At 42.7% G+C, this 27,204-nt stretch overlaps 1 long non-coding RNA gene across 2 annotated transcripts in view; it reads left to right on the top strand.

Annotated features, from left to right (window-relative positions):
* LOC142749227 (uncharacterized) overlaps positions 1 to 20,015 on the top strand; it is a 47,247-nt gene extending 27,232 nt beyond the window's left edge. For both annotated transcript variants that reach the window (XR_012882389.1, XR_012882390.1), the window contains one exon: positions 18,993 to 20,015. This is a non-coding gene — a long non-coding RNA (uncharacterized LOC142749227). The remainder of the gene's footprint in view (positions 1 to 18,992) is intronic.
* Positions 20,016 to 27,204: the final 7,189 nt, after the last annotated feature.

Below are 27,204 nucleotides of genomic sequence, written 5' to 3'. Positions count from 1 at the left end.
AAGCAACTTGGATTGATGCCTCTCCACTCTTCCTCCAGACTCTGGGACCGAGATTTCCAAATGAAATGCAAAATGTACTTTCATCTGAAAACAGGACTAAGGACCACTGAGCAACGGTGTTGGTCCGCCGTGTTATATCAAGTCCAGAGTCAACGCAGCCGTCTACCGGGATATTTTAGAGCACTTCATGCTTCCCTCTGCTGCCAAGCTTTATGGAGATACTGGTTTCATTTTCCAGCAGGACTTGACACCTGCCCACACTGCCAAAAGTAACAATACCTGGTTTAATAACCACAGTATCACTGTGTTTGATTGGCCAGCAAACTCGCCTGACCTAAACCCCATAGAGAGTCTATAGGGTATTGTCAAGAGGAAGATGAGAGACACCAGAGCCAACAATGCAGGCGAGCTGAAGGCAGCTATGAAAGCAACCTGGGCTTCCATAACACCTCAGCAGTGCCACAGGCTGATCGCCTCCATGCCACGCCGCATTAATGCAGTAATTCATGCAAAAGGAGCCCCGATCAAGTATTGAGAGTATACACTGTACATACCTTTCAGTAGGCCAACATTTCGGTATTAAGAACCATTTTTAAAATTGGGATATTAAATATTCTAATTTTCTGAGACACTCAACTTTGGGTTTTCATTAACTGTTAGCTATACTCATTATATCAACATTAAAAGAAAAGAATACTAGAAATAGATCACTCTGTGTGTGTGATGAATCTATATAATATACGAGTTTGACTTTTTGAATTGAATTACTGAAATAAATAAACTTTTTGATGATATTTTAATTCATTCAGAAGGACTAGTATATATATATATATATATATATATATATATAATGTGCCACTTCCACAGCCACGACTACATGTGCCAGTGCCTGGTCATCCTGGAAAGTGAAGTGGCAATGGCTTTTTACTGTATTTGCAAAAAAAATTGTCACTTGGGCACAGACTGATGTATTTCGGCGCTATATAACTGCGTGAAGCAGAATAATATGTCAATTTTTGGTGGCAATATTATTAGCAACTAGATATACGCAATACTATAAGTGATGTCTGTGATGTCTGTATCAGCAGGCATCGGCACGCTATCAGCACTAAGATTTAAATGTGAATTCAAAAATGTATTAATTTGAAAAGTCATTGTGACTTGGACATAGATTGAAATATAATGGCGTTGTATAAATTCAGAATAATACACCAAATTTTTGGAGGCATTATTAGATATATTCAAAACAATGAGTGACGTCACGTCCATGACATCTGTATGAGCAGGCAGCACGGTATCAGCACTAGGATTTAAATGTAAATTAAAATATTGAAGAAGATTTGTGTATGATGTGATAAAGATTGGTGATTCACAAATTAATGTGAGAATTGTATAGCTGCAGTAGCACTCACTCACAGCAATGGATGCTTGTTCCTGCCTGACTAACATACTGACACTGACTGATTCTTATCTCTCTCTAAATTCTATGAAATTATTGTAAATATAACTATCTATTCTTTTCTCCTCACTATTAAACACACTCACTGACACTTATTCACTAATTATCTACAGCCGCATTTCCTGATTGGGTTGTTTATAGTGGCTATGCCTCATATGACTCTCATCCACTGATTCAACAGTGGCTCACACTTTTACCTGTCAAGATTGGCTGTGCTAGAGGGAGGGCTGCCTGCAAGGCATTATGGGGCCCGCTAGTCCACTGGCACAAGATCATGTGATCCTTTTTCTTTGTGAAGAATCGATTCGCTCATCTCCAGATATCACCATCAGGCCTCTTCTTCAGATATGTTTTAAACAAGTGTTACGATGGAATGTTACGATATTATGATGGAATGTTTAACCCCTTAACGACATCCAACGTATGGGTAAGTTGTAGAGTTAAGTGGTCACTGTGTCTAAAGACACAGTGACAGAGTAAAGATGGCTGCTGTCCCAGACATCAGCGATCGCTGTGATTGGTCGGTCAGTTCAGACCAGCCAATGGCGGCTTTTTGTGGCTATAACCTATCATTGTGTCGCCGGGTGGGGATAGGTGCTGTCTAGGATGGCACCAATCCCTGCCATGTACTTGTAAGGCAGTAGTGATGGTGCCACCCCCCCCCTCGATCGCTACCATTGGTCGTACCAATCGTAACCATGGCGAGCGTTTCAAACACCCTGCACCAGCTCTGCCCACCTCATTTCGGTTTGGAACGGTGAGCAGAGCTGGTGTGTAAGTCTGTGAACCGAATACTTACCGTTGCTGAGGCCGTCTGTGCTGCAATCGTCATCTTCTACATCTTGCTGTGTGATCACTGACTGTGATCATCATCATCGACTGTGCTGCTGCTGATTTTTTTAGCAGCAGCACTAGTGATTCCTGAATTTCCCTTTCCTAGTCCCTGTTCCAGCCCCCCACCCTTCTTGCCCCCCATCTCCCTTCCCCCCTCCTCCGTGTATGTCCTGCGGCCACAATTTTTGGCGCAGGACTTTTTTTTTTGCACTTATATATAGCGTTGCAGATTAAGCGTCAATTAGTGACGGACATTCAGTTTTTTTTGTTGAAGTTCGTTCACTAAATTTTACATAGCGTAGTTTTATAGTTTTAGTCTAAATTTACTGGCGTATACTTTTTATACTACAGTTTTTTTAGCACTAATATATAACGTCACAGATTTAGCGTCAGTTAGTGATGGACATTCATTTTTTTTTACTGAATTTCGTTCACTAAATTTTACATAGCGTAGTTTTATAGTTTTAGTCTAAATTTACTGCAGTCTTTTTTATACTACATTTTTTTTTTAGCAGATTCAACGTCACTAAATTTTAGTTAGTGTCAGGTAGTCAGAAAATTCTTTACAGTTTTAGATTGCCAGAATTTTTTGTTACTCAAGTTTGTTCAGTAACTTTTTTATACTTCCATTTTTTTTTCTAAGCTTTTATTTTTTTTTCTTTCTCCTCTTTTTTTCTTTAATTCAGCAATTCTGAAATACACGTGTAAAAGCACAACACACACAACCCCCTGTGTAAAAATAAAGTCAGTGTTACACGTGTTCAAGCACTACATACCCCCCTAATAAATATGTCCCAATCATCCCAAAGGGTCTATTCAGCAGAGGGGGCATACGCCATCCTGGCCTCTGACACTTATTCCGCCAGCGAGGGAGAAGAGGAATTCGCCCCATACATCTTGTCCTCCTCATCATCCGGTGATGAGGAATCCCCGCAAAGGCGACCCAGGACATCACCTGAGGCAAACCCCCAGATAAGTGATCCCATGTGGAACCCCCCCCCCCTGAGAATTATGAGCCTCAGTTCCCCCGAATTCATAGGTAGCTCAGGAATTAATTTTGAGCCTGAAGGATTCACAGAAATAGATTTTTTTAAGGTTTTATTCAGTGAGGATTTAGTGAATTTAATGGTGGCCCAGACCAATTTATATGCCCAGCAATTTATTGCCCAGAACCCCACGTCATCATATTCTAGACCCTTCAAGTGGACCCCTGTAGATGCAGCGGAGATGCTCAAATTTTGGGGCCTTGTGCGGCATATGGGGCTAGTAAAGAAGCCACAGATCAGGCAATACTGGAGTACAAATGTTTTGTACAACACCCCAACTTACCGCATGGCAATGCCCCTGACATGCTTTGAAGCTATTCTTAAATTCTTGCATTATAATAATAATGCACAGTGCCCGCCCCATGATGACCCCACATTTGAGCGCCTATTCAAAATCAGGCCAGTAATTAATCATTTCTGCACCAAATTTCAAGAAGCGTATATTCCCCAAAAGAACATTGTAATAGACGAGCCCCTTGTACATTTTAAGGGTAGGCTAAAATTCCGCCAATACCTGCCCAGTAAGAGGGCAAGGTATGGGATATAAATGTACAAACTGTGCGAGAGCAGCTCAGGGTACACCTACAAGTTTCGGATTTATGAAGAGAAGGACTCCAGGATTGAACCCTCAGAATGCCCACCCATCCTGGGAGTTAGTGGGAAAATAGTGTGGGATTTGTTGCACCCACTGCTGGACCAGGGTTATCATCTTTACATGGATAACTTCTACAGCAGCCTCCCACTATTTAAATGCCTCTCCACCAGAAGTACTGCAGCATGCGGCACGGTGTGCAAAAACCAGAAAGGCCTCCCTAAAACACTGCTTGACCAACGTGTCAGAAGGGGTGAGAGCAGGGCATTATGCAGCGAGAATGTGTTGTTCGTCAAGTATAAGTACAAGAGGAATGTCTTTCTCTTGACCCCAATACATGATAAAAGGCAGCGCCCCTGTCCCTGTACGAGGTACCACAACAGTGACCCACAAGCCAGATTGCATCGTGGGCTATAACAAGTACATGGGAGGGGTTGGTCTCTCAGATCAAGTGCTAAAGCCCTACAGTGCCATGAGAAAAACAAGGCTGTGGTACAAAAAGGTAGCTGTGCACATGGTACAGACGAAAATGTATAACGCTTACGTGCTATCCAAATGTGCAGGCCAGACAGGGTCATTCCTTAATTTTCAGGAGGAGATTATCAAGGTGCTTGTGTTTGAAAACCAGGCAGGGGAGGGCCCAAGCACATCTGCTGAAAGTGAGGGTGCCCGTATTGTACCAGGGCAACACTTTGCCGGCATCGTTCCCCGAACTGCAAAGAAGGGAAGATCCCAAAAAAGGTGCAGTGTGTATCAAAAAGGGCATAAGAAGGGACACCACTTATCAGTGCAACACCTTCCCCCAAAAAACCTGGCCTGTGCATAAAAGATTGCTTTAAGGCTTACCACGCATCTATGAATTATTAATTTTATTATTCATGTACCCTTTTATTATACTCTGATTTGCTCTTCACAACATAAACATGCCCCCACATTATATATTGAAATACTAGTAAATACGGCCTAATTCAAATAAATTCAGACAAAAAACCTGTGGAGTCAAAATGCTAACTATACCATTAGATAAGTTCCTTGAGGGGTGTAGTTTCCTAAATGGGATCACTTTTGGGGTGTTCCCACTGGTTTGGTCCCCCACTTCTTCCATTCCGAGCCCTGCCGTGTGTCCAAACAGCCGTTTATGACCACATATGGGGTATTGTTTTACTCAGCAGAAACTGTAAATTAAAAAAAATTAGCTAAACCTACATTTTATTGAAAAAAATGTAGATTTTCATTTTCACGGCCTACTACCAATAATTTCTGCAAAAAATCCTGTGGGGTCAAAATGGTAAGCATACCCTTAGATTCCCTCATTCCTTGAGGGGTGTAGTTTCCTAAATGGGGTCACTTTTGGAGGATTTCCACTGTTTTGTCTCCTCAGGGGCTTTGCAAACGCGACTTGGCCTTCGCAAATCATTCAAGCTAAATTTGAGCTCCAAAAGTCAAATGGCGCTCTTTCCCTTCTGAGCCCTGCCGTGTGTCCAAACAGCCGTTTATAACCACATATGTGGTATTGTTTTACTCAGGAGAAACTGCTCTACAAATTTTTTGGTGCTTTTTTGCTTTAGTTCTTGTTTAAATGAAAACAAATTGCTAAACCTACATTTTATTGAAAAAAATGTCGATTTTCATTTTCACGGCCTACTTTCAATAATTTCTGCAAAAAACCTGTGTGGTCAAAATGCTAACTATACCCTTAGATAAGTTTCTTTAGGGGTGTCGTTTCCTACATGGGGTCAATTTTGGGGTGTTTCCACTGTTTTGTCCTCGCAGGGGCTTTGCAAATGCGACATGGCCTCCGCAAACCATTCCAGTTAAATTAGAGCTCCAAAAGTCAAATGGTGCTCTTTAAGCTCTGAGCCCTGCCGTGTGTCCAAACAGCTATTTATGACCACATATGGTCTATTGTTGTACTCAGGAGATACTGCTCTACAAATGTTGTGGTGATTTTTCTGCTTTAGTACTCGTGGAAAGGGTAAAAAATTAGCTAAACCTACATTTTATTGAATAAAATACAGATTTTCATTTTCACGACCCACTTCCAATAATTTCTGCAAAAAACCCGTGGCGTCAAAATGCTCACTATACCACCATGTAATTTCCTTGAAAGAGTAGCTTCCTAAATAATGTCACTTTTGGGGGGTTTCTACTGTTTTGGCACCACAAGACCTCTTCAAACATGACATGGTGCCTAAAATACACTACCATTCAAAAGTTTGGGGCCACCCAGACAATTTTGTGTTTTCCATGAAAACTCACACTTATATTTATCAAATGAGTTGCAAAATGACTAGAAAATATAGTCAAGACATTGACAAGGTTAGAAATAATGATTTTTATTTGAAATAATAATTTTCTCCTTCAAACTTTGCTTTCGTCAAAGAATGCTCCATTTGCAGCAATTACAGCATTGCAGACCTTTGGCATTCTAGCTGTTAATTTGCTGAGGTAATCGGGAGAAATTTCACCCCATGCTTCCAGAAGGCCCTCCCACAAGTTGGATTGGCTTGATGGGCACTTCTTGCGTACCATACGGTCAAGCTGCTCCCACAACAGCTCTATGGGGTTGAGATCTGGTGACTGCGCTGGCCACTCCATTACAGATAGAATACCAGCTGCCTGCTTCTTCCCTAAATAGTTCTTGCATCATTTGGAGGTGTGCTTTGGGTCATTGTCCTGTTGTAGGATGAAATTGGCTTCAATCAAGCGCTGTCCACAGGGTATGGCATGGCGTTGCAAAATGGAGTGATAGCCTTCCTTATTCAAAATCCCTTTTACCTTGTACAAATCTCCCACTTTACCAGCACCAAAGCAACCCCAGACCATCACATTACCTCCACCATGCTTGACAGATGGCGTCAGGCACTCTTCCAGCATCTTTTCAGTTGTTCTGTGCCTCACAAATGTTGTTCTGTGTGATCCAAACACCTCAACCTTCGATTCGTCTGCCCATAACACTTTTTTCCAATCTTCCTCTGTCTAATGTCTGTGTACTTTTGCCCATATTAATATTTTCCTTTTATTAGCCAGTCTCAGATATGGCTTTTTCTTTGCCACTCTGCCCTGAAAGCCAGCATCCCGGTGTCGCCTCTTCACTGTAGACATTGACACTGGCGTTTTGCGGGTACTATTTAATGAAGCTGCTAGTTGAGGACCTGTGAGGCGTCTATTTCTCAAACTAGAGACTCTAATGTACTTGTCTTGTTGCTCAGTTGTGCAGCGGGGCCTCCCACTTCTCTTTCTACTCTGGTTGGAGCCTGTGTGTGCTGTCCTCTGAAGGGAGTAGTACACACCGTTATAGGAAATCTTCAGTTTCTTGGCAATTTCTCGCATGGAATAGCTTTAATTTCTAAGAACAAGAATAGACTGTCGAGTTTCACATGAAAGCTCTCTTTTTCTAGCCATTTTGAGAGTTTAATCGAACCCACAAATGTAATGCTTCAGATTCTCAACTAGCTCAAAGGAAGGTCAGTTTTATAGCTCCTCTAAACAGAAAAACTGTTTACAGCGGGGCTAACATAATTGAACAAGGGTTTTCAAGTGTTTTCTAATCATCCATTTGCCTTCTAACACAGTTAGCAAACACAATGTACCATTAGAACACTGGAGTGATGGTTGCTGGAAATGGGCCTCTATACACCTATGTAGATATTGCATTAAAAACCAGACGTTTGCAGCTAGAATAGTCATTTAGCACATTAACAATATATAGAGTGTATTTCTGATTAATTTAATGTTATCTTCATTGAAAAAAACTGTGCTTTTCTTTAAAAAATAAGGAAATTTCTAAGTGACCCTAAACTTTTGAACGGTAGTGTATATTCTAATAAAAAGGAGGCCCCTAAATCCACTAAGTGCTCCTTTGCTTCTGAGGCCTGTGTTTCAGTCCATTACCACTCTAGGGTAAGAGTGTGAGATATTTCTAAAAACTGCAGATCCTGGGCAATAAATATTGAGTACAATTTTTCTGGTAAAACCTGGTGTGTTACAGAAAAAAAAGGATTAAAACTGATTTTCTGCAAAAAAAATTAAATTTGTACATTTCACCTGCACTTTGCTGTAATTCCTGTGAAGCACCTAAAGGGTTAAGAAACTTTCTAAAATCTGTTTTTAATACTTTGAGGGGTTAGATTTTTGAAATTGGGTGATTTATGGGGGTTTCTAATATATAAGGGCCTCAAAGTCACTACAGGACTGAACTTGTCCCTAAAAAAATCGCCTTTTGAAATTTTCTTGAAATTGTAAAGAATTGCTGCTAAAATTCTAAGCCTTGTAACGTCCTAGAAAAAGAAAAGAATGTTCAAAAAATGATGCCAACATAAAGTAGACATATGGGATATGTGAACTAGTAACTATTTAGTGTGGTATTACTATCTGTCTTACAAGCAGATACATTTAAATTTAGAAAAATGCTAATTTTTACAAATTTTCTCTAAATTTTGGTGTTTTTTTTTTACAAATAAACACTGAATGTATCGACCAAATTTTACCACTAACTTAAAGTCTAATGTGTCATGAGAAAACATCTCAGAATCGCTTGGATAGGTGAAAGCATTCTGAAGTTATTACAACATAAAGTGACACATGTCAGTTTTGAAAAAAATGGCGTGGTCCATAAGGCGAAAACAGGCTGTGTCTGTAAGGGATTAAAAATATAACAAAAAATAAACCATGAAGAAAAGTGATGTTGTGATTGTAATTTTTTGTTAAGTCACAGCTAGCACTTTTTTCAATCGAGAAATTTGTGGTTAGGACCATTGGGCGCCATGTGCCACTGGGTTAAATGACAATGGGCATTTTACCCCATTGTTATGGTTGCAGTTACGAAACATTTGATAATAAAATTCTGTTACTGACCTCCACCCAATAAATACGATTTCAGTGTCAGTGTCGTTATTGTTTATTGAAAGGTAGAGACCTTCCCTTTTCATTTGGTTGGTAAGGGTTAATATGGTCCTGCTCCCTACAGTCATAGGTGAAAGATGACCTAAAAAAAGGCCCACATAGAGCATGTCAAAAACACCCCAAATAAATACAATGTCTGTAGAGAGCTCCATATTCTCCTATTGAATACCAGCCTGACCCAAACATTGTGTATGAATCCAGTTATACACCACCAGGATGTAAACTGATGAATGTATGCATTATATATTCATTATTTTCACAGATTTGTATTCCTTGAAAAACAGCGTTTTAACTCTTTCCTGACCACTTCATGTAAATATACGGCTATATTTGTGGCCTCCACTCCACCCCCCCCCCCCCCCCCCCGCCACAATCTACTGCATGGAGTGTCCAGATCTGGCTCTATCTAGCAGCCTATGATTGGTGGATGTTCCAAAAACAGCATCAGGACCAGAACCTGCTTATTGCTGTCAGACATTAACACCCTTGTGCTAATGTAAAGCAATGAGTGCTGAAAAAAAGACATATGACCATCCCGTTCAGCTCACTGTTCAGCAATGCCGATCCAGAGGAAGGAAAAACTCCCATGAGGCAGAAGCCAATTTTCTTCATCTTAGGAAAAAAAATCTTTCCCTGACTCTTGTAACTGTAACTTGTAATATTATTGTAGTTAAGACATCCAGGCCTCTTTTAAACTCTTTCAGTGAATTCGCCATCACACAACTTCCTCCGGCAGCGAGTTCCATGGTCTTACTGCTCTTACAGTAAATAATCCCCTTCTATGCTGATGTAGAGACTTTCTTTCATATAGATGTAGAGGATGCCCGTTGTCATAGTTAAAGTCCTGGATATGCATAGATAATGGGAGTGATATCTGTATTGACCTTTGATTTATTTATATTATATTATTAGGTTACCACTCAGCCGTCTTTTTCCTAAGCTAAATAACCCTAATTTTGATCATCTTTTTGTGCACTGATCTGACACTCACTTACATTCACTGGTCCGGGTGCCATCATCGGGAACTGAGCCTATCAGGCCCTGATGATGGCACCCAGAGTAGAGGCAGTTAATGTCCATGTCTGACAGTAAGGCTTCATTCACATCTGTGTCGGGGTTCCGTTCATGGGTTCCGTCAGACCTTTCTATCAGGAGAACCTATGAACGGAAACCAAACGGAAAACATAGCTTTTCGTGCACATTACAATCAATTTCAACGGTAATGCTTCCGTTGCAAATGGTTTCGATTTGTCTCCATTCCCTAAGGTCTCCGTTTTTTTTGACGGAATCAATAGCGTAGTCAACTGTGCTATTGTTTCCGCCCAAAAAATGCAAACCTTACGGAACCGAGACAAACGGAAACCATTTGAACGGAAGCATTATCATTGAAATCAATGGTAATGCAAACGGAAGCTATGGTTTCCGTTTGCTTTACGTTGATGGGTTCCTCCGATGGAAAGGTCTAATGGAACCCATCAACAGTAACCGAACGCTGATGTGAACAGGCCCTTATATTCTTTGGCCTGAATGCTGTTCTGTTAATAAATATAGTAAAACATAAGAAATAAACTAAAAAGTAAATAAATAAAATGTATTCAATTAGGCCCCATGCACACGACCATAGAATTCATCCTTAATTATGTTCCCATTCACTTCTATTGACCACGGACACCTTCCCATATACTTACAGGAAGGTGTCCGTACCGTAGAAAGGCTCCGCAAAAATAGGACATGTGCTATTTTTTGCTCTTACGAACCATTCTCCCATACTTTATAATGCAAGTGGCTGTCCGCGGCAGTACGCGGCCGGCCGTGCCCGTAATCACGGATCGTGATTACGGGCACCATTGTGTGCAGGGGGCCTTAGAACAAATTAAAACTAAAAAAACATTTAAAAGTCCCTCTTTCCCAAAAAAGTACATAGCTCTTTGAGCCCACATGCCCAAAATTAGATATTCTCTATGACATGAAAGCATTGTACGTTACCCCAAATATAGAATAATTACCCCCAGACACCAGTTTTTACTTATTCTACATATCAGTTATTTGTGCCTTCACTAAAAAAAATCTGTACTTGGTTGATTATCATCCATGTGCAGATACTGTGTCTAAAGTTGAAGGTGGAAGATACACAATGTACACGTATATGGCATCGGGAGAACTAGAGAATTCATTTTTGGGTTAATATTATTGATTGAACAAACTAACTTAAATGGGTTATCCGGGACTTTTCAAAATCAGCAGCAGGGCAGGGGACGGCATAACATAAAAATATAGCACATACTCTCCTCCTGAAGTGCCACCTACTCCAACACTGAGATTCGGTAAGTTCCTGCAGCAGTCACGTGCGGTTCAACCACTGCAGCAGCTCCTGGGACCAGAGCGGCGGTTCTATAAATAAGACCTAGAAAATATATTTCTGTTTGCTCTAATTTTAAATAATAAGTAAACCCTATGTATCCTGCAAAAAAAAAAAAAAGGTGGTAAACTAAAAAGATAAAACCCCCCCCAAAGAAATCACCTTTATTCAACGTTCACAGGTAATGTAACTGCTGCAGATTTTCTATTTGGAGTGCTGATGAAAAATCCGTAGGGTATTACAGTAGCAGCAACGTGGATAAGAATTTAAAAATCTCATCTTCATGCTGCAGAAAATTTCCATGCAGAAATTGAGCTACGGTGCAGATTTTTTATTCCGCAGCATGTCAATTAATGCTTCAAAATGGTTGACATTTGTTGCAGAATTTTCCCAATTGAGCTCAATGGGGAAGTGAAATTGCGTAATAAATAGGAAGTATTGCGATTTTAAGAAGATCAACATTATAATAAAAAAAAGTCTATGCTCACCTCTCCCGCGTTCCCATAAAAACACCTCACTACTCCCGCGTGTGGTCTCAGCGCTGCCGGCCTCCTTGGTTAACTTTTCATCCCATGTGACCACTGCAGCCAAGAGCATAGACACTAGCCCAGGGTGGAGGGAAGTATCGCTATGGGAGACCAGGGGGGGGGTGATTATGGATTTTTTATTTATTATCCCCTGATTTGGGGTCTGCAGCGGTATATCCGGGTGAAAGTCCACACCAAATCAAACACGATTTAATACGTTCTTTCATCCAAAATTCAGTGTGGTATTTGGGTATGAATAGCAGCTGGTCGGATTTTCTGAGTGTTTCACAGAAAATCCGACCAGTGTGAACATACATTCCACTTGGCATTAAGGCCCAAAATACTTTCCGTACCCACCCTCACGGTCCTGAAAGTGTCAAGAAAGCACTTGTTTTTCACAATTAGCCCATGGTTTGCTAAATCTTCAAAACATTATTCCCCATTTGCTGTCTGCTGTGGATACTACTGTTTTATGGATGCAGACTTGTACAGGAATGTAACTTACTTACGTGTTCCTAGACAGTGTGATACTGTTAGCGATGATCGGACAGTGTCAGTGTGTAGGGGCACAGCCATTTAACAAGGGGAATGGTAACACCCAGACTTCCATTTATTTATACATTCTAGGAGGAATATGTAACGGCAGGGGGTAAGGAGACGGACAAGTGAGCCCTAATCTACCCGCCACTCTGTCCCTGCCTACTTGCAACGACCCGCCCTAGGCGACGGGGTACAACTGGGCGGCGGTCCCTGCGCTCAGTAAGTGCACGACAAACACGACAAACATACAAGGAACACAAGCAAGGAAAAGGGGCCGTTGCCCACGGCAACACCGTGAGCAACCAGAGTGGTGAACGAGCCGAGTCAAGCCAGGAGTGTGCGAGGTACAAAACGAAAAGCAGAAGAGTAGTCGGTAAGCCAGGGTCGGTATGGAGCAGGATCAAAAATAGCAGGAGCTGTAGCTGGGCCAGGAACCACAAGGAAGGAAACCAAAGCAATAACAAGCACCGAGGGACAGGAAGTGCAGGCTTAAATAGACCGAGGGCGGGAGCTAGCTGAGTCTGGCCAGGTTACGATAGGCTCTCCCACTCCTAAGCCTGCCAGCCTGAATGGTGGAAGCAGGAGTCAGTCTCAGGGATGTATTCTCAGGTGCTGACTGATAAGTTCTGGGAGTTAACCCCGCAGTGCCTGGCAGATCCTTTACAGTACCCCCCCTTTTATGAGGGGCCACCGGACCCTTTCTAAGTGGACCTGGCTTACTGGGGAAACGCAGGTGGAACCTCCTGACCAATACCCCAGCGTGAACATCCCGGGCGGGTACCCAAGTCCTCTCCTCGGGCCCGTATCCTCTCCAATGGACCAGGTACTGGAGGGAGCCTTGGACCATCTTGCTGTCCACAATCCTGGCCACCTCGAATTCCACCCCCTCCGGGGTGAGGATGGGAACAGGAGGTCTCCTCGAGGGAGCCAAGGACGGGGAGCAGCGTTTGAGGAGGGAGGCATGAAACACGTCGTGTATCCGAAAAGACGGGGGTAACTCCAGCCGGAAGGAGACAGGATTGAGGACCTCAATGACCTTATACGGCCCAATAAACCGGGGAGCAAACTTCTTGGACGGAACCTTGAGACGCAAGTTCCTAGATGACAACCACACCAGATCCCCGACCATAAACAGGGGGTTAGCAGAACGTTTTTTATCAGCCTGAGTTTTTTGTACGCTCTGGGACACCTCTAGGTTTTTCTGAACCTGGGCCCAGACTGTGCACAGTTCCCGATGAACGACCTCTACCTCAGGATTGTTGGAACTACCAGGTGAAACGGAGGAGAACCGTGGATTAAACCCAAAATTACAAAAAAAAGGAGAGACCCCAGACGAGTTACTGACCCGGTTATTAAGGGAAAATTCGGCGAGGGGAATGAAAGAGACCCAATCAAATTGACAGTCAGAGACAAAACACCTTAAGTATTGTTCTAGGGACTGATTAGTCCTCTCCGTTTGGCCATTGGTTTCAGGATGGAAGGCAGAGGAGAAGGACAGATCAATCCCCAACTTCATACAGAAGGCTCTCCAAAACAATGAAACAAATTGTACCCCTCTGTCCGAAACAATATTGACAGGGACCCCATGGAGACGCAGGATGTGTTTGACAAACAAGGTAGCCAACGTTTTGGCGTTGGGTAGTTTCTTGAGGGGCACAAAGTGGCACATCTTACTGAAGCGGTCCACCACCACCCACACCACCGACTTGCCTTGGGATGGAGGCAAATCGGTGATAAAATCCATGGAGATATGTGTCCAAGGTCTCTGGGGAATGGGCAACGAACGCAGTAAGCCCGCTGGTCGGGACCTGGGAGTCTTGGACCTAGCACAAACCTCACAAGCGGCGACGTAGGCCTTAACGTCTTTAGGCAACCCAGGCCACCAATAATTTCTGGTAATGAGGTGTTTGGTACCCAGGATGCCTGGATGGCCAGATAGAGCGGAGTCATGATTTTCCCTAAGTACCCTTAGCCGGAATTGCAGGGGAACAAACAGCTTGTTCTCAGGAAGGTTCCCGGGAGCTGCACCTTGATCAGCAGCAATTTCAGAGACTAAATCAGAATCGATCGAGGAAATGATTATACCTGGAGGCAAAATACAAGCAGGATCTTCCTCCGAAGGAGGGCTGGCCATGAAGCTACGCGACAGTGCATCAGCCTTAATATTTTTAGACCCAGCCCTATAGGTAACCAAAAAATTGAATCTGGTAAAAAATAACGCCCATCGAGCTTGTCTCGGGTTTAGCCTCCGGGCAGATTCTAGGAACACCAGATTCTTGTGGTCGGTAAGGACCGTTACCTGGTGCCTAGCCCCCTCCAGGAAGTGGCGCCACTCTTCAAATGCCCATTTAATGGCTAAGAGTTCGCGGTTGCCAATATCATAGTTACTTTCAGTTGGCGAAAACTTCCTGGAGAAGTAGGCACAGGGGCGGAGATGGGTGAGGGACCTGGTACCCTGGGACAAGACAGCCCCCACTCCCACCTCAGATGCGTCAACTTCCACGATAAATGGCTCCATTTGGTTGGGCTGAACCAGCACCGGGGCCGAGACAAAGCACTTCTTAAGGACCTCAAAAGCCTGGACAGCCTCAGGAGGCCAGTGGAGGAGATCAGCACCTTTGCGAGTGAGGTCCGTAAGGGGCTTAGCGATGACCGAGAAGTTAGCAATAAATCTCCTGTAATAATTAGCAAATCCCAAAAAACACTGTAACGCCTTCAGGGAGGCAGGTTGGACCCATTCCGCCACAGCCTGAACCTTGGCGGGGTCCATGCGGAATTCATGAGGAGTGAGGATTTGACCCAAAAATGGAATCTCCTGTACCCCAAACACACATTTTTCGGTTTTGGCAAACAGTTTATTTTCCCGAAAGACCTGGAGCACCTTCCTGACATGCTCCACGTGGGAGGACCAGTCCTTGGAAAACACCAGTATGTCATCAAGGTACACTACCAGAAAAATCCCCAGGTAATTTCTCAAAATCTCATTTATGAAATTCTGGAAGACCGCAGGGGCATTACACAACCCAAAGGGCATGACGAGGTATTCGAAATGGCCTTCGGGCGTGTTAAACGCAGTCTTCCACTCATCCCCCTCTTTGATGCGAATAAGGTTATACGCCCCCCGTAGATCCAATTTAGAAAACCATTGGGCCCCCTGAACCTGATTAAAGAGATCAGGAATCAAAGGAAGGGGATACTGGTTCCTTACCGTGACCTTATTCAGGCTACGGTAGTCAATGCATGGCCTAAGACCACCATCCTTCTTCCCCACGAAGAAGAAGCCAGCACCTACCGGAGAAGAAGAGGGACGAATGTAACCCTTGGCCAGGGATTCCTGGATATACACTCTCATAGCTTCACGTTCGGGACAAGAAAGATTAAATATCCTACCCTTAGGAAGCTTAGCTCCTGGTACCAATTCGATAGCGCAATCGTATTCTCTATGAGGAGGTAACACTTCGGAGGCCTCCCTAGAGAAAACATCAGCGAAGTCCTGAACAAACTCGGGTAGCGTATTCGCCTCCTTAGGGGGAGAAATAGAATTAACAGAAAAACATGACGTACAACATTCATTACCCCATTTGGTTAGCTCCCCAGTATTCCAGTCAAACGTAGGATTATGCAACTGCAACCAGGGAAGACCTAGCACCAAATCGTACGATAATCCCTGCATCAACAGTACAGAGCATTGCTCCAAATGCATGGAGCCAACAAGGAGTTCAAAAACAGGGGTATGCTGTGTAAAATAACCATTAGCAAGAGGAGTGGCGTCGATACCCACTACCGGGACAGGTTTAGGCAAATCAATAAGAGGCATAGCAAGGGACATAGCAAATTCCACAGACATGATATTAGTAGAGGACCCTGAATCCACAAAAGCACTGCCGGTAGCAGACCTACCACCAAAAGAGACCTGAAAGGGAAGCAAGATCTTAGTACGTTTCATATTTACGGGAAATACCTGTGCGCCCAAGTGACCTCCCCGATGATCACTTAGGCGCGGAAGTTCTCTGGCTGCAACCTTACGCTTAGGACAGTTGTTCACTTGATGCTTGTCGTCCCCACAGTAGAAGCAGAGACCATTCTTCCTGCGGAATTCTCTACGTTGTTGGGGGGACACGGAGGCCCCGAGTTGCATAGGTATCTCTGAATCTTTCGGGGAGGAACGAAGCAACGGAGCTTCGGGAGGCATCATGGGGGAGTCGGAGGAGAAAACACATAAACGTTCACGTTGTCGTTCCCTGAGACGTCGGTCAAGTCGTATCGCTAAAGCCATAACCTGGTCTAGGGAGTCACAAGAGGGATAGCTAACTAGCAGGTCTTTCAGGGCATTCGACAGACCCAACCTAAACTGGCACCTTAAGGCAGGGTCATTCCACCGAGAAGCTACGCACCACTTCCGAAAGTCAGAGCAATACTCCTCAACAGGTCTCTTACCCTGACTTAAGGTCACCAGCTGACTCTCGGCAAAGGCAGTCCTGTCAGTCTCGTCATAAATAAGTCCGAGAGCAGAAAAGAAACAATCAACGGAGGAAAGTTCAGGGGCGTCAGGAGCCAAGGAGAAGGCCCACTCTTGGGGCCCTTCCTGGAGCCGGGACATAATTATACCCACCCGCTGGCTCTCAGAACCTGAGGAATGAGGCTTTAAACGAAAGTAAAGCCTACAACTCTCCCGAAAGGAGAGAAAAGTCCTCCGGTCCCCTGAGAACCGGTCGGGCAACTTGAGGTGGGGTTCAAGAGGTGCGGTGCGGGGAACTACCAGGGTAGCATCAGGCTGGTTGACCCTCTGAGCCAGGGCCTGGACCTGTAGGGAGAGTCCCTGCATTTGCTGAGCCAGGGTCTCACGGGGATCCATAGTGGTGTCAGGGACCAGGGGTAGACTAGGTATGGGCTTGTTATTATGTAACGGCAGGGGGTAAGGAGACGGACAAGTGAGCCCTAATCTACCCGCCACTCTGTCCCTGCCTACTTGCAACGACCCGCCCTAGGCGACGGGGTACAACTGGGCGGCGGTCCCTGCGCTCAGTAAGTGCACGACAAACACGACAAACATACAAGGAACACAAGCAAGGAAAAGGGGCCGTTGCCCACGGCAACACCGTGAGCAACCAGAGTGGTGAACGAGCCGAGTCAAGCCAGGAGTGTGCGAGGTACAAAACGAAAAGCAGAAGAGTAGTCGGTAAGCCAGGGTCGGTATGGAGCAGGATCAAAAATAGCAGGAGCTGTAGCTGGGCCAGGAACCACAAGGAAGGAAACCAAAGCAATAACAAGCACCGAGGGACAGGAAGTGCAGGCTTAAATAGACCGAGGGCGGGAGCTAGCTGAGTCTGGCCAGGTTACGATAGGCTCTCCCACTCCTAAGCCTGCCAGCCTGAATGGTGGAAGCAGGAGTCAGTCTCAGGGATGTATTCTCAGGTGCTGACTGATAAGTTCTGGGAGTTAACCCCGCAGTGCCTGGCAGATCCTTTACAGAATACCAGAGGAACGGCACAATGCAGAGATCTAACAAAAGATGTTTCAGAATTGTTGTTTCATGGGGTATTCAAGAATTTACTAAGATAGACATGTCAGCAGATGTGAATGGTCCTCTTTAATTATTATTTATTGTGTCAGTAACTGTATCTGAACAGTACTGTGTTCTCTTGCATGGTCTGTAGAGTGATAAAACTGCAGACCGCCAATGTAGACTTGGTATTTGACCACTAGATGGTCACTGGATGGTAGTATTATTGAATTATTGGTTATAATGTTATTTGTATAGTAAAAGAAAAAGGAAAAATCCAGCGCCAGGTGATATTTAAAAGGAAACGAGGTTCCAATTTTATTTCCAAAAATACTAAAATTCCAAGTGCAGGGATGGTAAGCAATAGTGGTGTTGCCTACGCGTTTCGGACAATGCTTATTTCCTTATTCATGTCTTATTCATGGCTAAGCCATGAATAAGGACACAAGCGTTGTCCGAAATGCGTAAGCAACACCACTATTGCTAACCATCCCTGCACACGGACCGTGCACACGGCTACGGTCGTGTGGATGAGGCCTTAATGTTACAAAATTGAGTCAGAAAATGAGTTTACGTTATCTTGTATTTATTGTGTTTTACACCTTTTGTAACAAAATATGTCAATAAAAAAAAAAAAAAACAGTCATCACAATGGTTCTAGATATGTCACTTTATTATGCTCCTGTGCCTCAATGCTAAATATTTTACAGGGTCCCCACCAAACATGGTCCATTAGTAATACTAATGTATTTTTATTTGCACAGGCCCATTGTTCCCCCTATGGCAGTATGTGTTTATTGCCACCCCCCCCCCCTAGCTTTACAAGGGGAAATCCACAGTATTTACGCAATGTGTGAGCTGACTCTAGCAGCGAGTGATTGGTATCTTTAATTTATTATTTATTGTTCTTGCGTAATGCACATTTGAATAACTGTGATATCTAAAGTTATTTTCTGAATATTTTGGTCCAAGTGTTTCTTGACAGAATTAAATTTTTTAAAAGCATATTCAATGACAAATCACAGTGGTTTCTATCCTTCAAAAGGGAGCAAATATATGTACTTCAACCAACTTATGTTTATTTCTCCAACAAGACAATTGAGAGAGCATGCATCATTTATTCAAATGCACAAAACATTGTAACTATTTACAGTCTTTGGCACAGTCACACTATACCTTTACTTGTCTTTGCATTACCTAATCTGGTACACTTTTAATTTCTCCTAGATCTGAAGCAATCTTGATTTAGTCACAGAGGAAAATGAAGAAGATACAAACAATACAATTGATTTTTCAAACAATCTCAAGTTGGTGTAAGAAGCGTTGAAAATTATTATATTCCCAAACTAGATGAGAGCTGCAATGATGACTCAAAGAACAGGTCCCAGAGCAGACCATCTTCATCACTGTCACCTGCCAGTCAATTTGTGAGTGTTCCTTTAGCACAATCTGAAAATAATAACCCTTCTACTAGTGCAGAACCAACTACAAATCAGATGATGGCTTCTAAGGCACATCAACAATCCACTGTCAGATCATCAAAGATGGCTGGCAGAGGTTTAATATGGCGCAGAACACAATTAGAGCAAGAGGTCAACAATGAAATTTTTGCCCTGGTTCATCGACAAATGGCCGAGGATGACAATGATTTTATTTGGCCGCACTGAGGTCGATTGCTTACGTGTATGAATTTTGTGTCAGGATGTATGGAATGTTATCAAACACCCTTTCGAATCCCATCTGTTTGATTATTAATCTGTATGATTAATTAGGTATTCTCATCATCGAACCCAGGGGCGTAACTAGGAAAGACTGGGACCCATAGCAAACTTTTGACTGGGGCCCCCCCTCCCCTGGGTGTCACACAACCCCCCCCCCTTGTAGATAGTGCCTTTTTTACAGCCCCACCCTGTAGATAACGCCATACAGCCCCCCCCTCTGTAGATAGCGCCATACATCCCCCTGTAGAGAACGCCATACAGCCCCCCTGTAGAGAACGGCATACAGCCCCCCTGTAGAGAACGCCATACAGCCCCCTGCAGAGAATGCCATACAGCCCCTCCCTGTAGAGAACGCCATACAGCCCCCCCCCCTATAGAGAACGCCATACAGCCCCCCCTGTAGGGAAAGCCATACAGCCCCCCCTGTAGGGAACGCCATACAGCTCCCCCCCTGTAGGGAACGCCATACAGCCACCCCCCCTGTAGGGAACGCCATACAGCATCCCCCCTCCCCAAAAAATGCGACCTACAGTGTGTCCTACAAAATACATGTATCCCCTCTCCACAGGATCTCCACAGGACAGGGGATACATGAGTGATCGCTGGCAGCGATAGGGAGAACGGGGGACTGAAAGTCCCCTGAACTTCTCCATCACAAACCTCGGACTTCCGGCGTCTGCGCAGCTCAATAAAAATGAAAGGAGCGCTGGTCACGCATGCGCACAAGCACGACCGGCGCTGCATTCATTTCTACGGAGCTGCCGACACAGACCCCGGAAGTCCGAGGTTTGTGATGGAGAACTTCAGGGGACTTTCAGTCCCCCGTTCTCCCTATCAGTGCCAGCGATCACACATGTATCCCCTGTCCTGTGGATATCCTGTGGAGAGGGGATACATGTCTTTTGCTCTATTTTGCGCCTTCAGGACCAGACACCGTTTAGCCACTTTTAGCACGTGTTAGTTAAATGGCTATAACTTTTTGTTGGGCTAATGATATGATTTTTGCGATGTTTTTTTCCGTAGACAATGCAGGTTTCTTTTTTTATCATTTTTATACACACCTTTTTTGCTATTTTAGAATTTTTATTCATAAAGTTTGAAAATAATAGTAAAAAAATAAGCTTTTTTACATTTCAGCTATTTTTTTTTTGGTAATAACATAGTTTTACCCTAAAATAGACCTTTTATTTGTGATCGTCATTGTCTACCGTAAATTTTAATATATTACATGTCTATATTAGGGTAATTGGGTCAGCGCTAGCGTTACAACAATGATTGGCGGGGGGAACGTTTTTTTTTGGGTGGGTATTTTATGTGTATTTATTATTAAAACATTTTTTGCACTTTATTATTTTTTTTATTACTATGGTGTGTCCCCCAAAGGTCAAAGAAGACCTTTGGGGAACTTTATATATATTTTTTCTTTCTTTAAACCATGTTTTTCCACTGTAACTGGAGCTGCACAGCAGCAGCAGTTACAGGGGAAATCAGCCCTCTCATAGTGACGATTGTCACTAATAGGGCTGTGCTGGGTCTAGTAAGACCCAGCAGCAGTCTGTCACTAACGGCACCCGGCGATCATTTGACCAGTCACATGATCACCGGGAGGAATAGAGACAGCGCCGCTGCTGCTGTCTCTATTCCTGTACGCATTCAGCGCTGTGTACAAGTGATCAGAGAAGACAGAAGCAGCGAAAGCAGTCACTGACAGCCGGAGACCCGACATTCAGTTGCCCGATCGCGCCGGCAGCAAGTTAAAACCCGAGCCGTAGAAAGTCTATGGCTCGGGTTTTAAGGACCCTGACCGCTGGCAGTAAAAATACAGCCAGCGGCCGGGAACCAGTTAATGGCAGAGTGGGCCGTAGTGTTCAGTGGCGTCCCGCTGTAGCATGCCGCGGGCCCCGTAGCAGCCGCTACTGCTGCTACGGCGGTAGTTACGCCACTGATCGAACCCATCTGGTGTGTCCCATCCACAAAGGCTTCCAAGCAATTGTGTAAGCACACAAATCTAGCATAGGGGCAGACCATCTAACCAACCATATTATCCACCTACTGTATGGCAAAGAATAAATATTCCCAAACTCCAGTTCAGAACTATTCAAGAAAAACAGGTCACCCACACTTCTATTACGGTCCCCAAGTAGGACATTACTCATCTAATCCACATATATTCTCTTCATAGCCTGCTCCTTATTCCTATTCTGCTAACGTGCACAGTGTCTATTATCCCTCACAAAGTCATGGTATGTCTGCTCCCAATCACCCGACACCTACAGATGTAGCCATATTTATCCTGACTTTTAATGCATTAAATACAAAGTTTCAAGAAACTTTAACTTGACATTTTCAATGACTTTTCAATGGCTTTTGTTGTGTGATATCACGCAGCAGCAAGTTATCACAGTCAAAATAAACTTGGCTACATCTGTACAAAACCTGTTGAAAATATCACATCTAATTATTCAAGTTTTACCGCTCCGATTACTTTTACCACAACTTTGATTTTTGTGTGTGTGTGTGTGTTGTGTGATTACACATTTTTTAAAAAAATACAAATTATTCATTTTTTTGGGAGGACATTGTGTGGTTTATTTTCCAAAAAAGTTTGATATTGTATGCTACTAAACAACATAATAATAGTGTAAATTTATATTTATGGCTGAATGTCATATACTCAAAATCTACGCACAGATATAGTGTTTTCAGATTTTTGTTTACATTACACACAAAATGTGTATTTTTGCAATTGCACAATTAGGCAAACAGTTTAAGAAGTATGTTCATTTTAGAAGCTTGTGTTTACATTTTTTATATTTTTGAATAAGGGTGGTTGTCTTTTTTTCTAAATAAACGATCGAAGGAGGAGTTTAGGAGAGGGGATAACGGCAATTAACTTTTGACAGCAGCGGCCAGAGAGGGGTGAGTAGAGTTCAATAAGTGAAATGCTGGTGCCAGATTCCCTCTAAGCCTCTTTTTGGAAAAGGTGTTAGGGTAAAGGCCTCATCTGACACCAAAATAAAAGGGACGGGATTACAGGTACCCAGAAGAGGCTTGGAAGGTAGCAAACAAAGTTGATCTAAGAGAAGTCTACGTCCAATCTGTGATGCCTGCATCATTCTGGAGTCAGAAGAGCTGCCATATCCGCCTACATCAAACGCTACAAATTTATAGTTGGCATTTATAACTGCCATGAGGAACATTCAAAATTATTTCTTATAATAAAAAACAATGACCCTGAGTGTTGCAGTCGATGTATGCGGACATATTTTCAACAGTGCCAACACAGTTTGGGAAATTAGTCTCATTCTGAAAACCAGTAGCAACATGCAGCCAGAGTGGAAACAGGCATCACAGATCGACACAGTTTCTCCCAAATGATGCCACAGGTCTTCTTCACTATCCCTGAGATGGTGGAATTTCCAATCAGGAACTGGAAGTTAAGGGAGTCAAAAGATTTTCCCATTGCCAGAAATCTGCAAACAAAGCAAAACCAAAAAATGTATAAAGGCAAAACATTATAATGTCTACATTTCTGTTATCAAATAGTTAAACCTGTTTGAGAGAAACACATTTTATTGAAAAATGGTATTCTAGTGGGGTGTTCCTCTCAAAGAAGATGGCAAATATTTTTTATATGGTTCACGGTGCATGATAAAACCAAAAAACAAAAAAAACAATAAAAGTATAAATTCAATAATAAAACTGTCAAACCTTAGTAGAATTAGAAGACGCTACTCAGGGCCAATTGACCTCCTCATGTGTGTGTTTTGGAATGTTAAAAAAGGGTGCAAGTTATTCAAGAGCCTATCAAATGTTTTTTGTAAACATGAAGAGGAAACAATAAGAAAATAATAATAAAAAAAATTTACACTTTCAACAAAGCCCCCCAAAAATACACTTGTTGAAGTGGTTGGTCTTATAACAAAGAAATATGCACATAGACAAACACTTTGAACGGTGTGGTAAAACATTTTTATGTGTTAGGGCATTTGAAATGTCAACACACTCAGTTGCTAGTCTTTTGAACTAAATTTTTAAAGCACAGGTTAACATTTAGGTCAGGCATCAACTATCTATTGACAGATGCAGCCCATAAGATTGCACTCAACTGAATGGATTATTCTGCCCTTCAGATATATCTTGAAAGTTAGAAACAATCTGGGTATAAAAGAGTGCCTGCGTAGCTTAGGCTTTAAACTTATGACATAACTTAAAAGGTCTAATGTACTTTTAGAAATGTTTTAACTAAAAAAAGCTAAATTATCATTAGTTTAGTAGTTAACGTGTTATGTAAACTCATAGGTTTCAAACTTGCACTGATAACAAAGTTTTGCCTAATCTATTTGAAAACACGAAAAAAACAAAGACACGATAAAAAACAAAGAAAATTATTATTCTTAATTTTTAGTCAATAACATTGAACATATTACCTTCGCAGGTCATGGTAAAAAAGTTCAAAATGAACTTGGCTCTCCCTCTGCTGCAGAATGGGATGGACCCAATAGCGTCTTCTTCTAATATATGTGTGCTTTGTCGCATTAACTGCATCCTTCTTGCCAAAAAGCTATAATATGCGGTCTGCAGCATCATTTCGGCACAATCTGCCTTCAGTGGCTGCCATATTGTGGATCACTCAGAACTGACTAAAAAAGTAGACAGAGAAAAATGAGTCCACAGGGGTATTTTTCAAATAGACAGCTACAGAGGAAGTGACATCAGAGGGTGTACCTAATTTCTCTTTGGAAAATGCAGCCAACAAAGCCATAAAAAGCCACAAAAAATGCATGTTACAAAATTACACATAAAGCAAAAAATGCTATAAAAAAGCACGATACATTTGAAAAACATTTTAGAAGCGTTTTTTTATGCAGTTAAAAAAAAAGAAAACAAGGAAAATTCTTTGTGTGAAGAAGGCCTAAAGGGAATAGTGAGGAAAGAGACCAAGTAAAGCTAAATTCTACCCCACCCCCCCACCTAGGATTCAATTTTGGATTTGCCCCTGACACTACTTGGTCTTGAATGAACAGATATTGACTGGTCAGGAAGAAAAAAAACTGAACTTTAAAGAAAAAGACTCCACACGCTTTCTACACATGTGAATTTTGGAGCAAAGTATATCTTTCTTTCTAGACCAGAGAAATGCTTTAACTCTTTCCCGCCGCAGCCAGTTTTAGGATTTTCATTTTCGTTTTCTCCTCCCTCCCTTCCAAAAGCTACAAAAGCTACAACTTTTTTATTTTTCCATCAATAAAGCAATATACAATGAAGGAAATAAGTATTTGATCCCTTGCTGATTTTGTAAGTTTGTCCACTGTCAAAGACATCTAGACTTTTTAGGCTAGGTTAATTTTACTAGTGAGAGATAGATTATATTAAAAAAAAAGAAAGAAAATCACATTGTCAAAATTATATATATTTATTTGCATTGTGCACAGAGAAATAAGTATTTGATCCCTTTGGCAAACAAGACCTAATACTTGGTGGCAAAACCCTTGTTGGCAAGCACAGCAGTCAGACGTTTTTTGTAGTTGATGATGAGGTTTGCACACATGTTAGATGGAATTTTGGCCCACTCCTCTTTGCAGATCATCTGTAAATCATTAAGATTTAGAGGCTGTCGCTTGGCAACTCGGATCTTCAGCTCCCTCCATAAGTTTTCGATGGGATTAAGGTCTGGAGACTGGCTAGGCCACTCTATGACCTTAATGTGCTTCTTTTTGAGCCACTCCTTTGTTGCCTTGGCTGTATGTTTCGGGTCATTGTCTTGCTGGAAGACCCAGCCACGAGCCATTTTTAATGTCCTGGTGGAGGGAAGGAGGTTGTCACTCAGGATTTGACGGTACATGGCTCCATCCATTCTCCCATTGATGCAGTGAAGTAGTCCTGTGCCCTTAGCAGAGAAACACCCCCAAAACATAATGTTTCCACCTCCATGCTTGACAGTGGGGACGGTGTTCTTTGGGTCATAGGCAGCATTTCTCTTCCTCCAAACACGGCGAGTTGAGTTAATGCCAAAGAGCTCAATTTTAGTCTCATCTGACCACAGCACCTTCTCCCAATCACTCTCAGAATCATCCAGATGTTCATTTACAAACTTCAGACGGGCCTGTACATGTGCCTTCTTGAGCAGGGGGACCTTGTGGGCACTGCAGGATTTTAATCCTTTGCGGCGTAATGTGTCACCAATGGTTTTCTTGGTGACTGTAGTCCCAGCTGCCTTGAGATCATTAACAAGTTCCCCCCGTGTAGTTTTTGGCTGAGCTCTCACCTTCCTCAGGATCAAGGATACCCCACGAGGTGAGATTTTGCATGGAGCCCCAGATCGATGTCGATTGACAGTCATTTTGTATGTCTTCCATTTTCTTACTATTGCACCAACAGTTGTCTCCTTCTCACCCAGCGTCTTACTTATGGTTTTGTAGCCCATTCCAGCCTTGTGCAGTTCTATGATCTTGTCCCTGACATCCTTAGAAAGCTCTTTGGTCTTGCCCATGTTGTAGAGGTTAGAGTCAGACTGATTAATTGAGTCTGTGGACAGGAGTCTTTTATACAGGTGACCATTTAAGACAGCTGTCTTTAATGCAGGCACCAAGTTGATTTGGAGCGTGTAACTGGTCTGGAGGAGGCTGAACTCTTAATGGTTGGTAGGGGATCAAATACTTATTTCTCTGTGCACAATGCAAATAAATATATATAATTTTGACTATGTGATTTTTTTTTTTTTTTTTAATATAATCTATCTCTCACTGGTAAAATTAACCTAGCCTAAAAATTCTAGACTGTTCATGACTTTGACAGTGGGCAAACTTACAAAATCAGCAAGGGATCAAATACTTATTTCCTTCACTGTAAGGGCTTGATTTTTGCAAGACGAGTTGTAGTTTTTCATGGCACCATTTATTGTACAGTTCTGGTTTTCACAAAGTTTGCTGCTTCAGTTTTTAATGTGGCAGTTTGCATTACCTCTAGATTATTATGAAGTGTGATCAGATAAATTGCAAGTAATTGCAAAGTTATTCCTTGCCATGAAAATTAACTTAATCACTAAAACCCTATTTCCACTGCATTTCAGCCCTGCCACAAAATGTTTTGCTAACATCATGTCAGTGATCTTCTCTTTAGCTCAGGAGAAAGTGTAAACAAGGACAAGGCAGCTGACATCACTCTGTCATGCTGATTGAATTATAAGAGCAGACTGGTTGCCGAAAAAGGGTGATGGTGCTTGAAACCATTGTCGTCTTCTGTTAACCATGGTTACCTCCAAGGAAACATGTGCAGTCATCATTGCTTTGCATCAAAAGGGCTTTACAGGCAAGGACATTGCTGCTTGTAAGATTGCCCATCAATCAACCATTTATGGGATCATCAAGAACTTCAATGAGAGAGGTTCAATTGCTGTGAAGAAGGCTTCAGAGTGCCCAGCAAGTGCCAGGACCATCTCCTAAAGAGGATTCAGCTACAGGATCAGTGAAGCAAAGGCTTTTGAAGGCTGGCCTGGTGTCAAGAAAGGCAGCAAATAAGCCCCTTCTCTCCCAGAAAAACCTCAAGGACAGACTGACATTCTGCAGGAAGTACAGGGATTGGACTGCAGAGGACTGGTGTAAAGTTAATTTCTCTGATGAAGCCCCCTCCAGATTGTTTTGAACATTTGGAAGAATGATTTTCCGGAGAAGAAAATGTGAGCGCTACCTTGAGTCCTGTGTCTTGCAAACAGTAAA

Source organism: Rhinoderma darwinii, chromosome 3 (genome assembly GCF_050947455.1).
Source record: "Rhinoderma darwinii isolate aRhiDar2 chromosome 3, aRhiDar2.hap1, whole genome shotgun sequence".
Taxonomy (NCBI): domain Eukaryota; kingdom Metazoa; phylum Chordata; class Amphibia; order Anura; family Rhinodermatidae; genus Rhinoderma; species Rhinoderma darwinii.
Note: the sequence above shows the minus strand (reverse complement) of the source record. Positions and strands in the feature narration are given on the sequence as shown.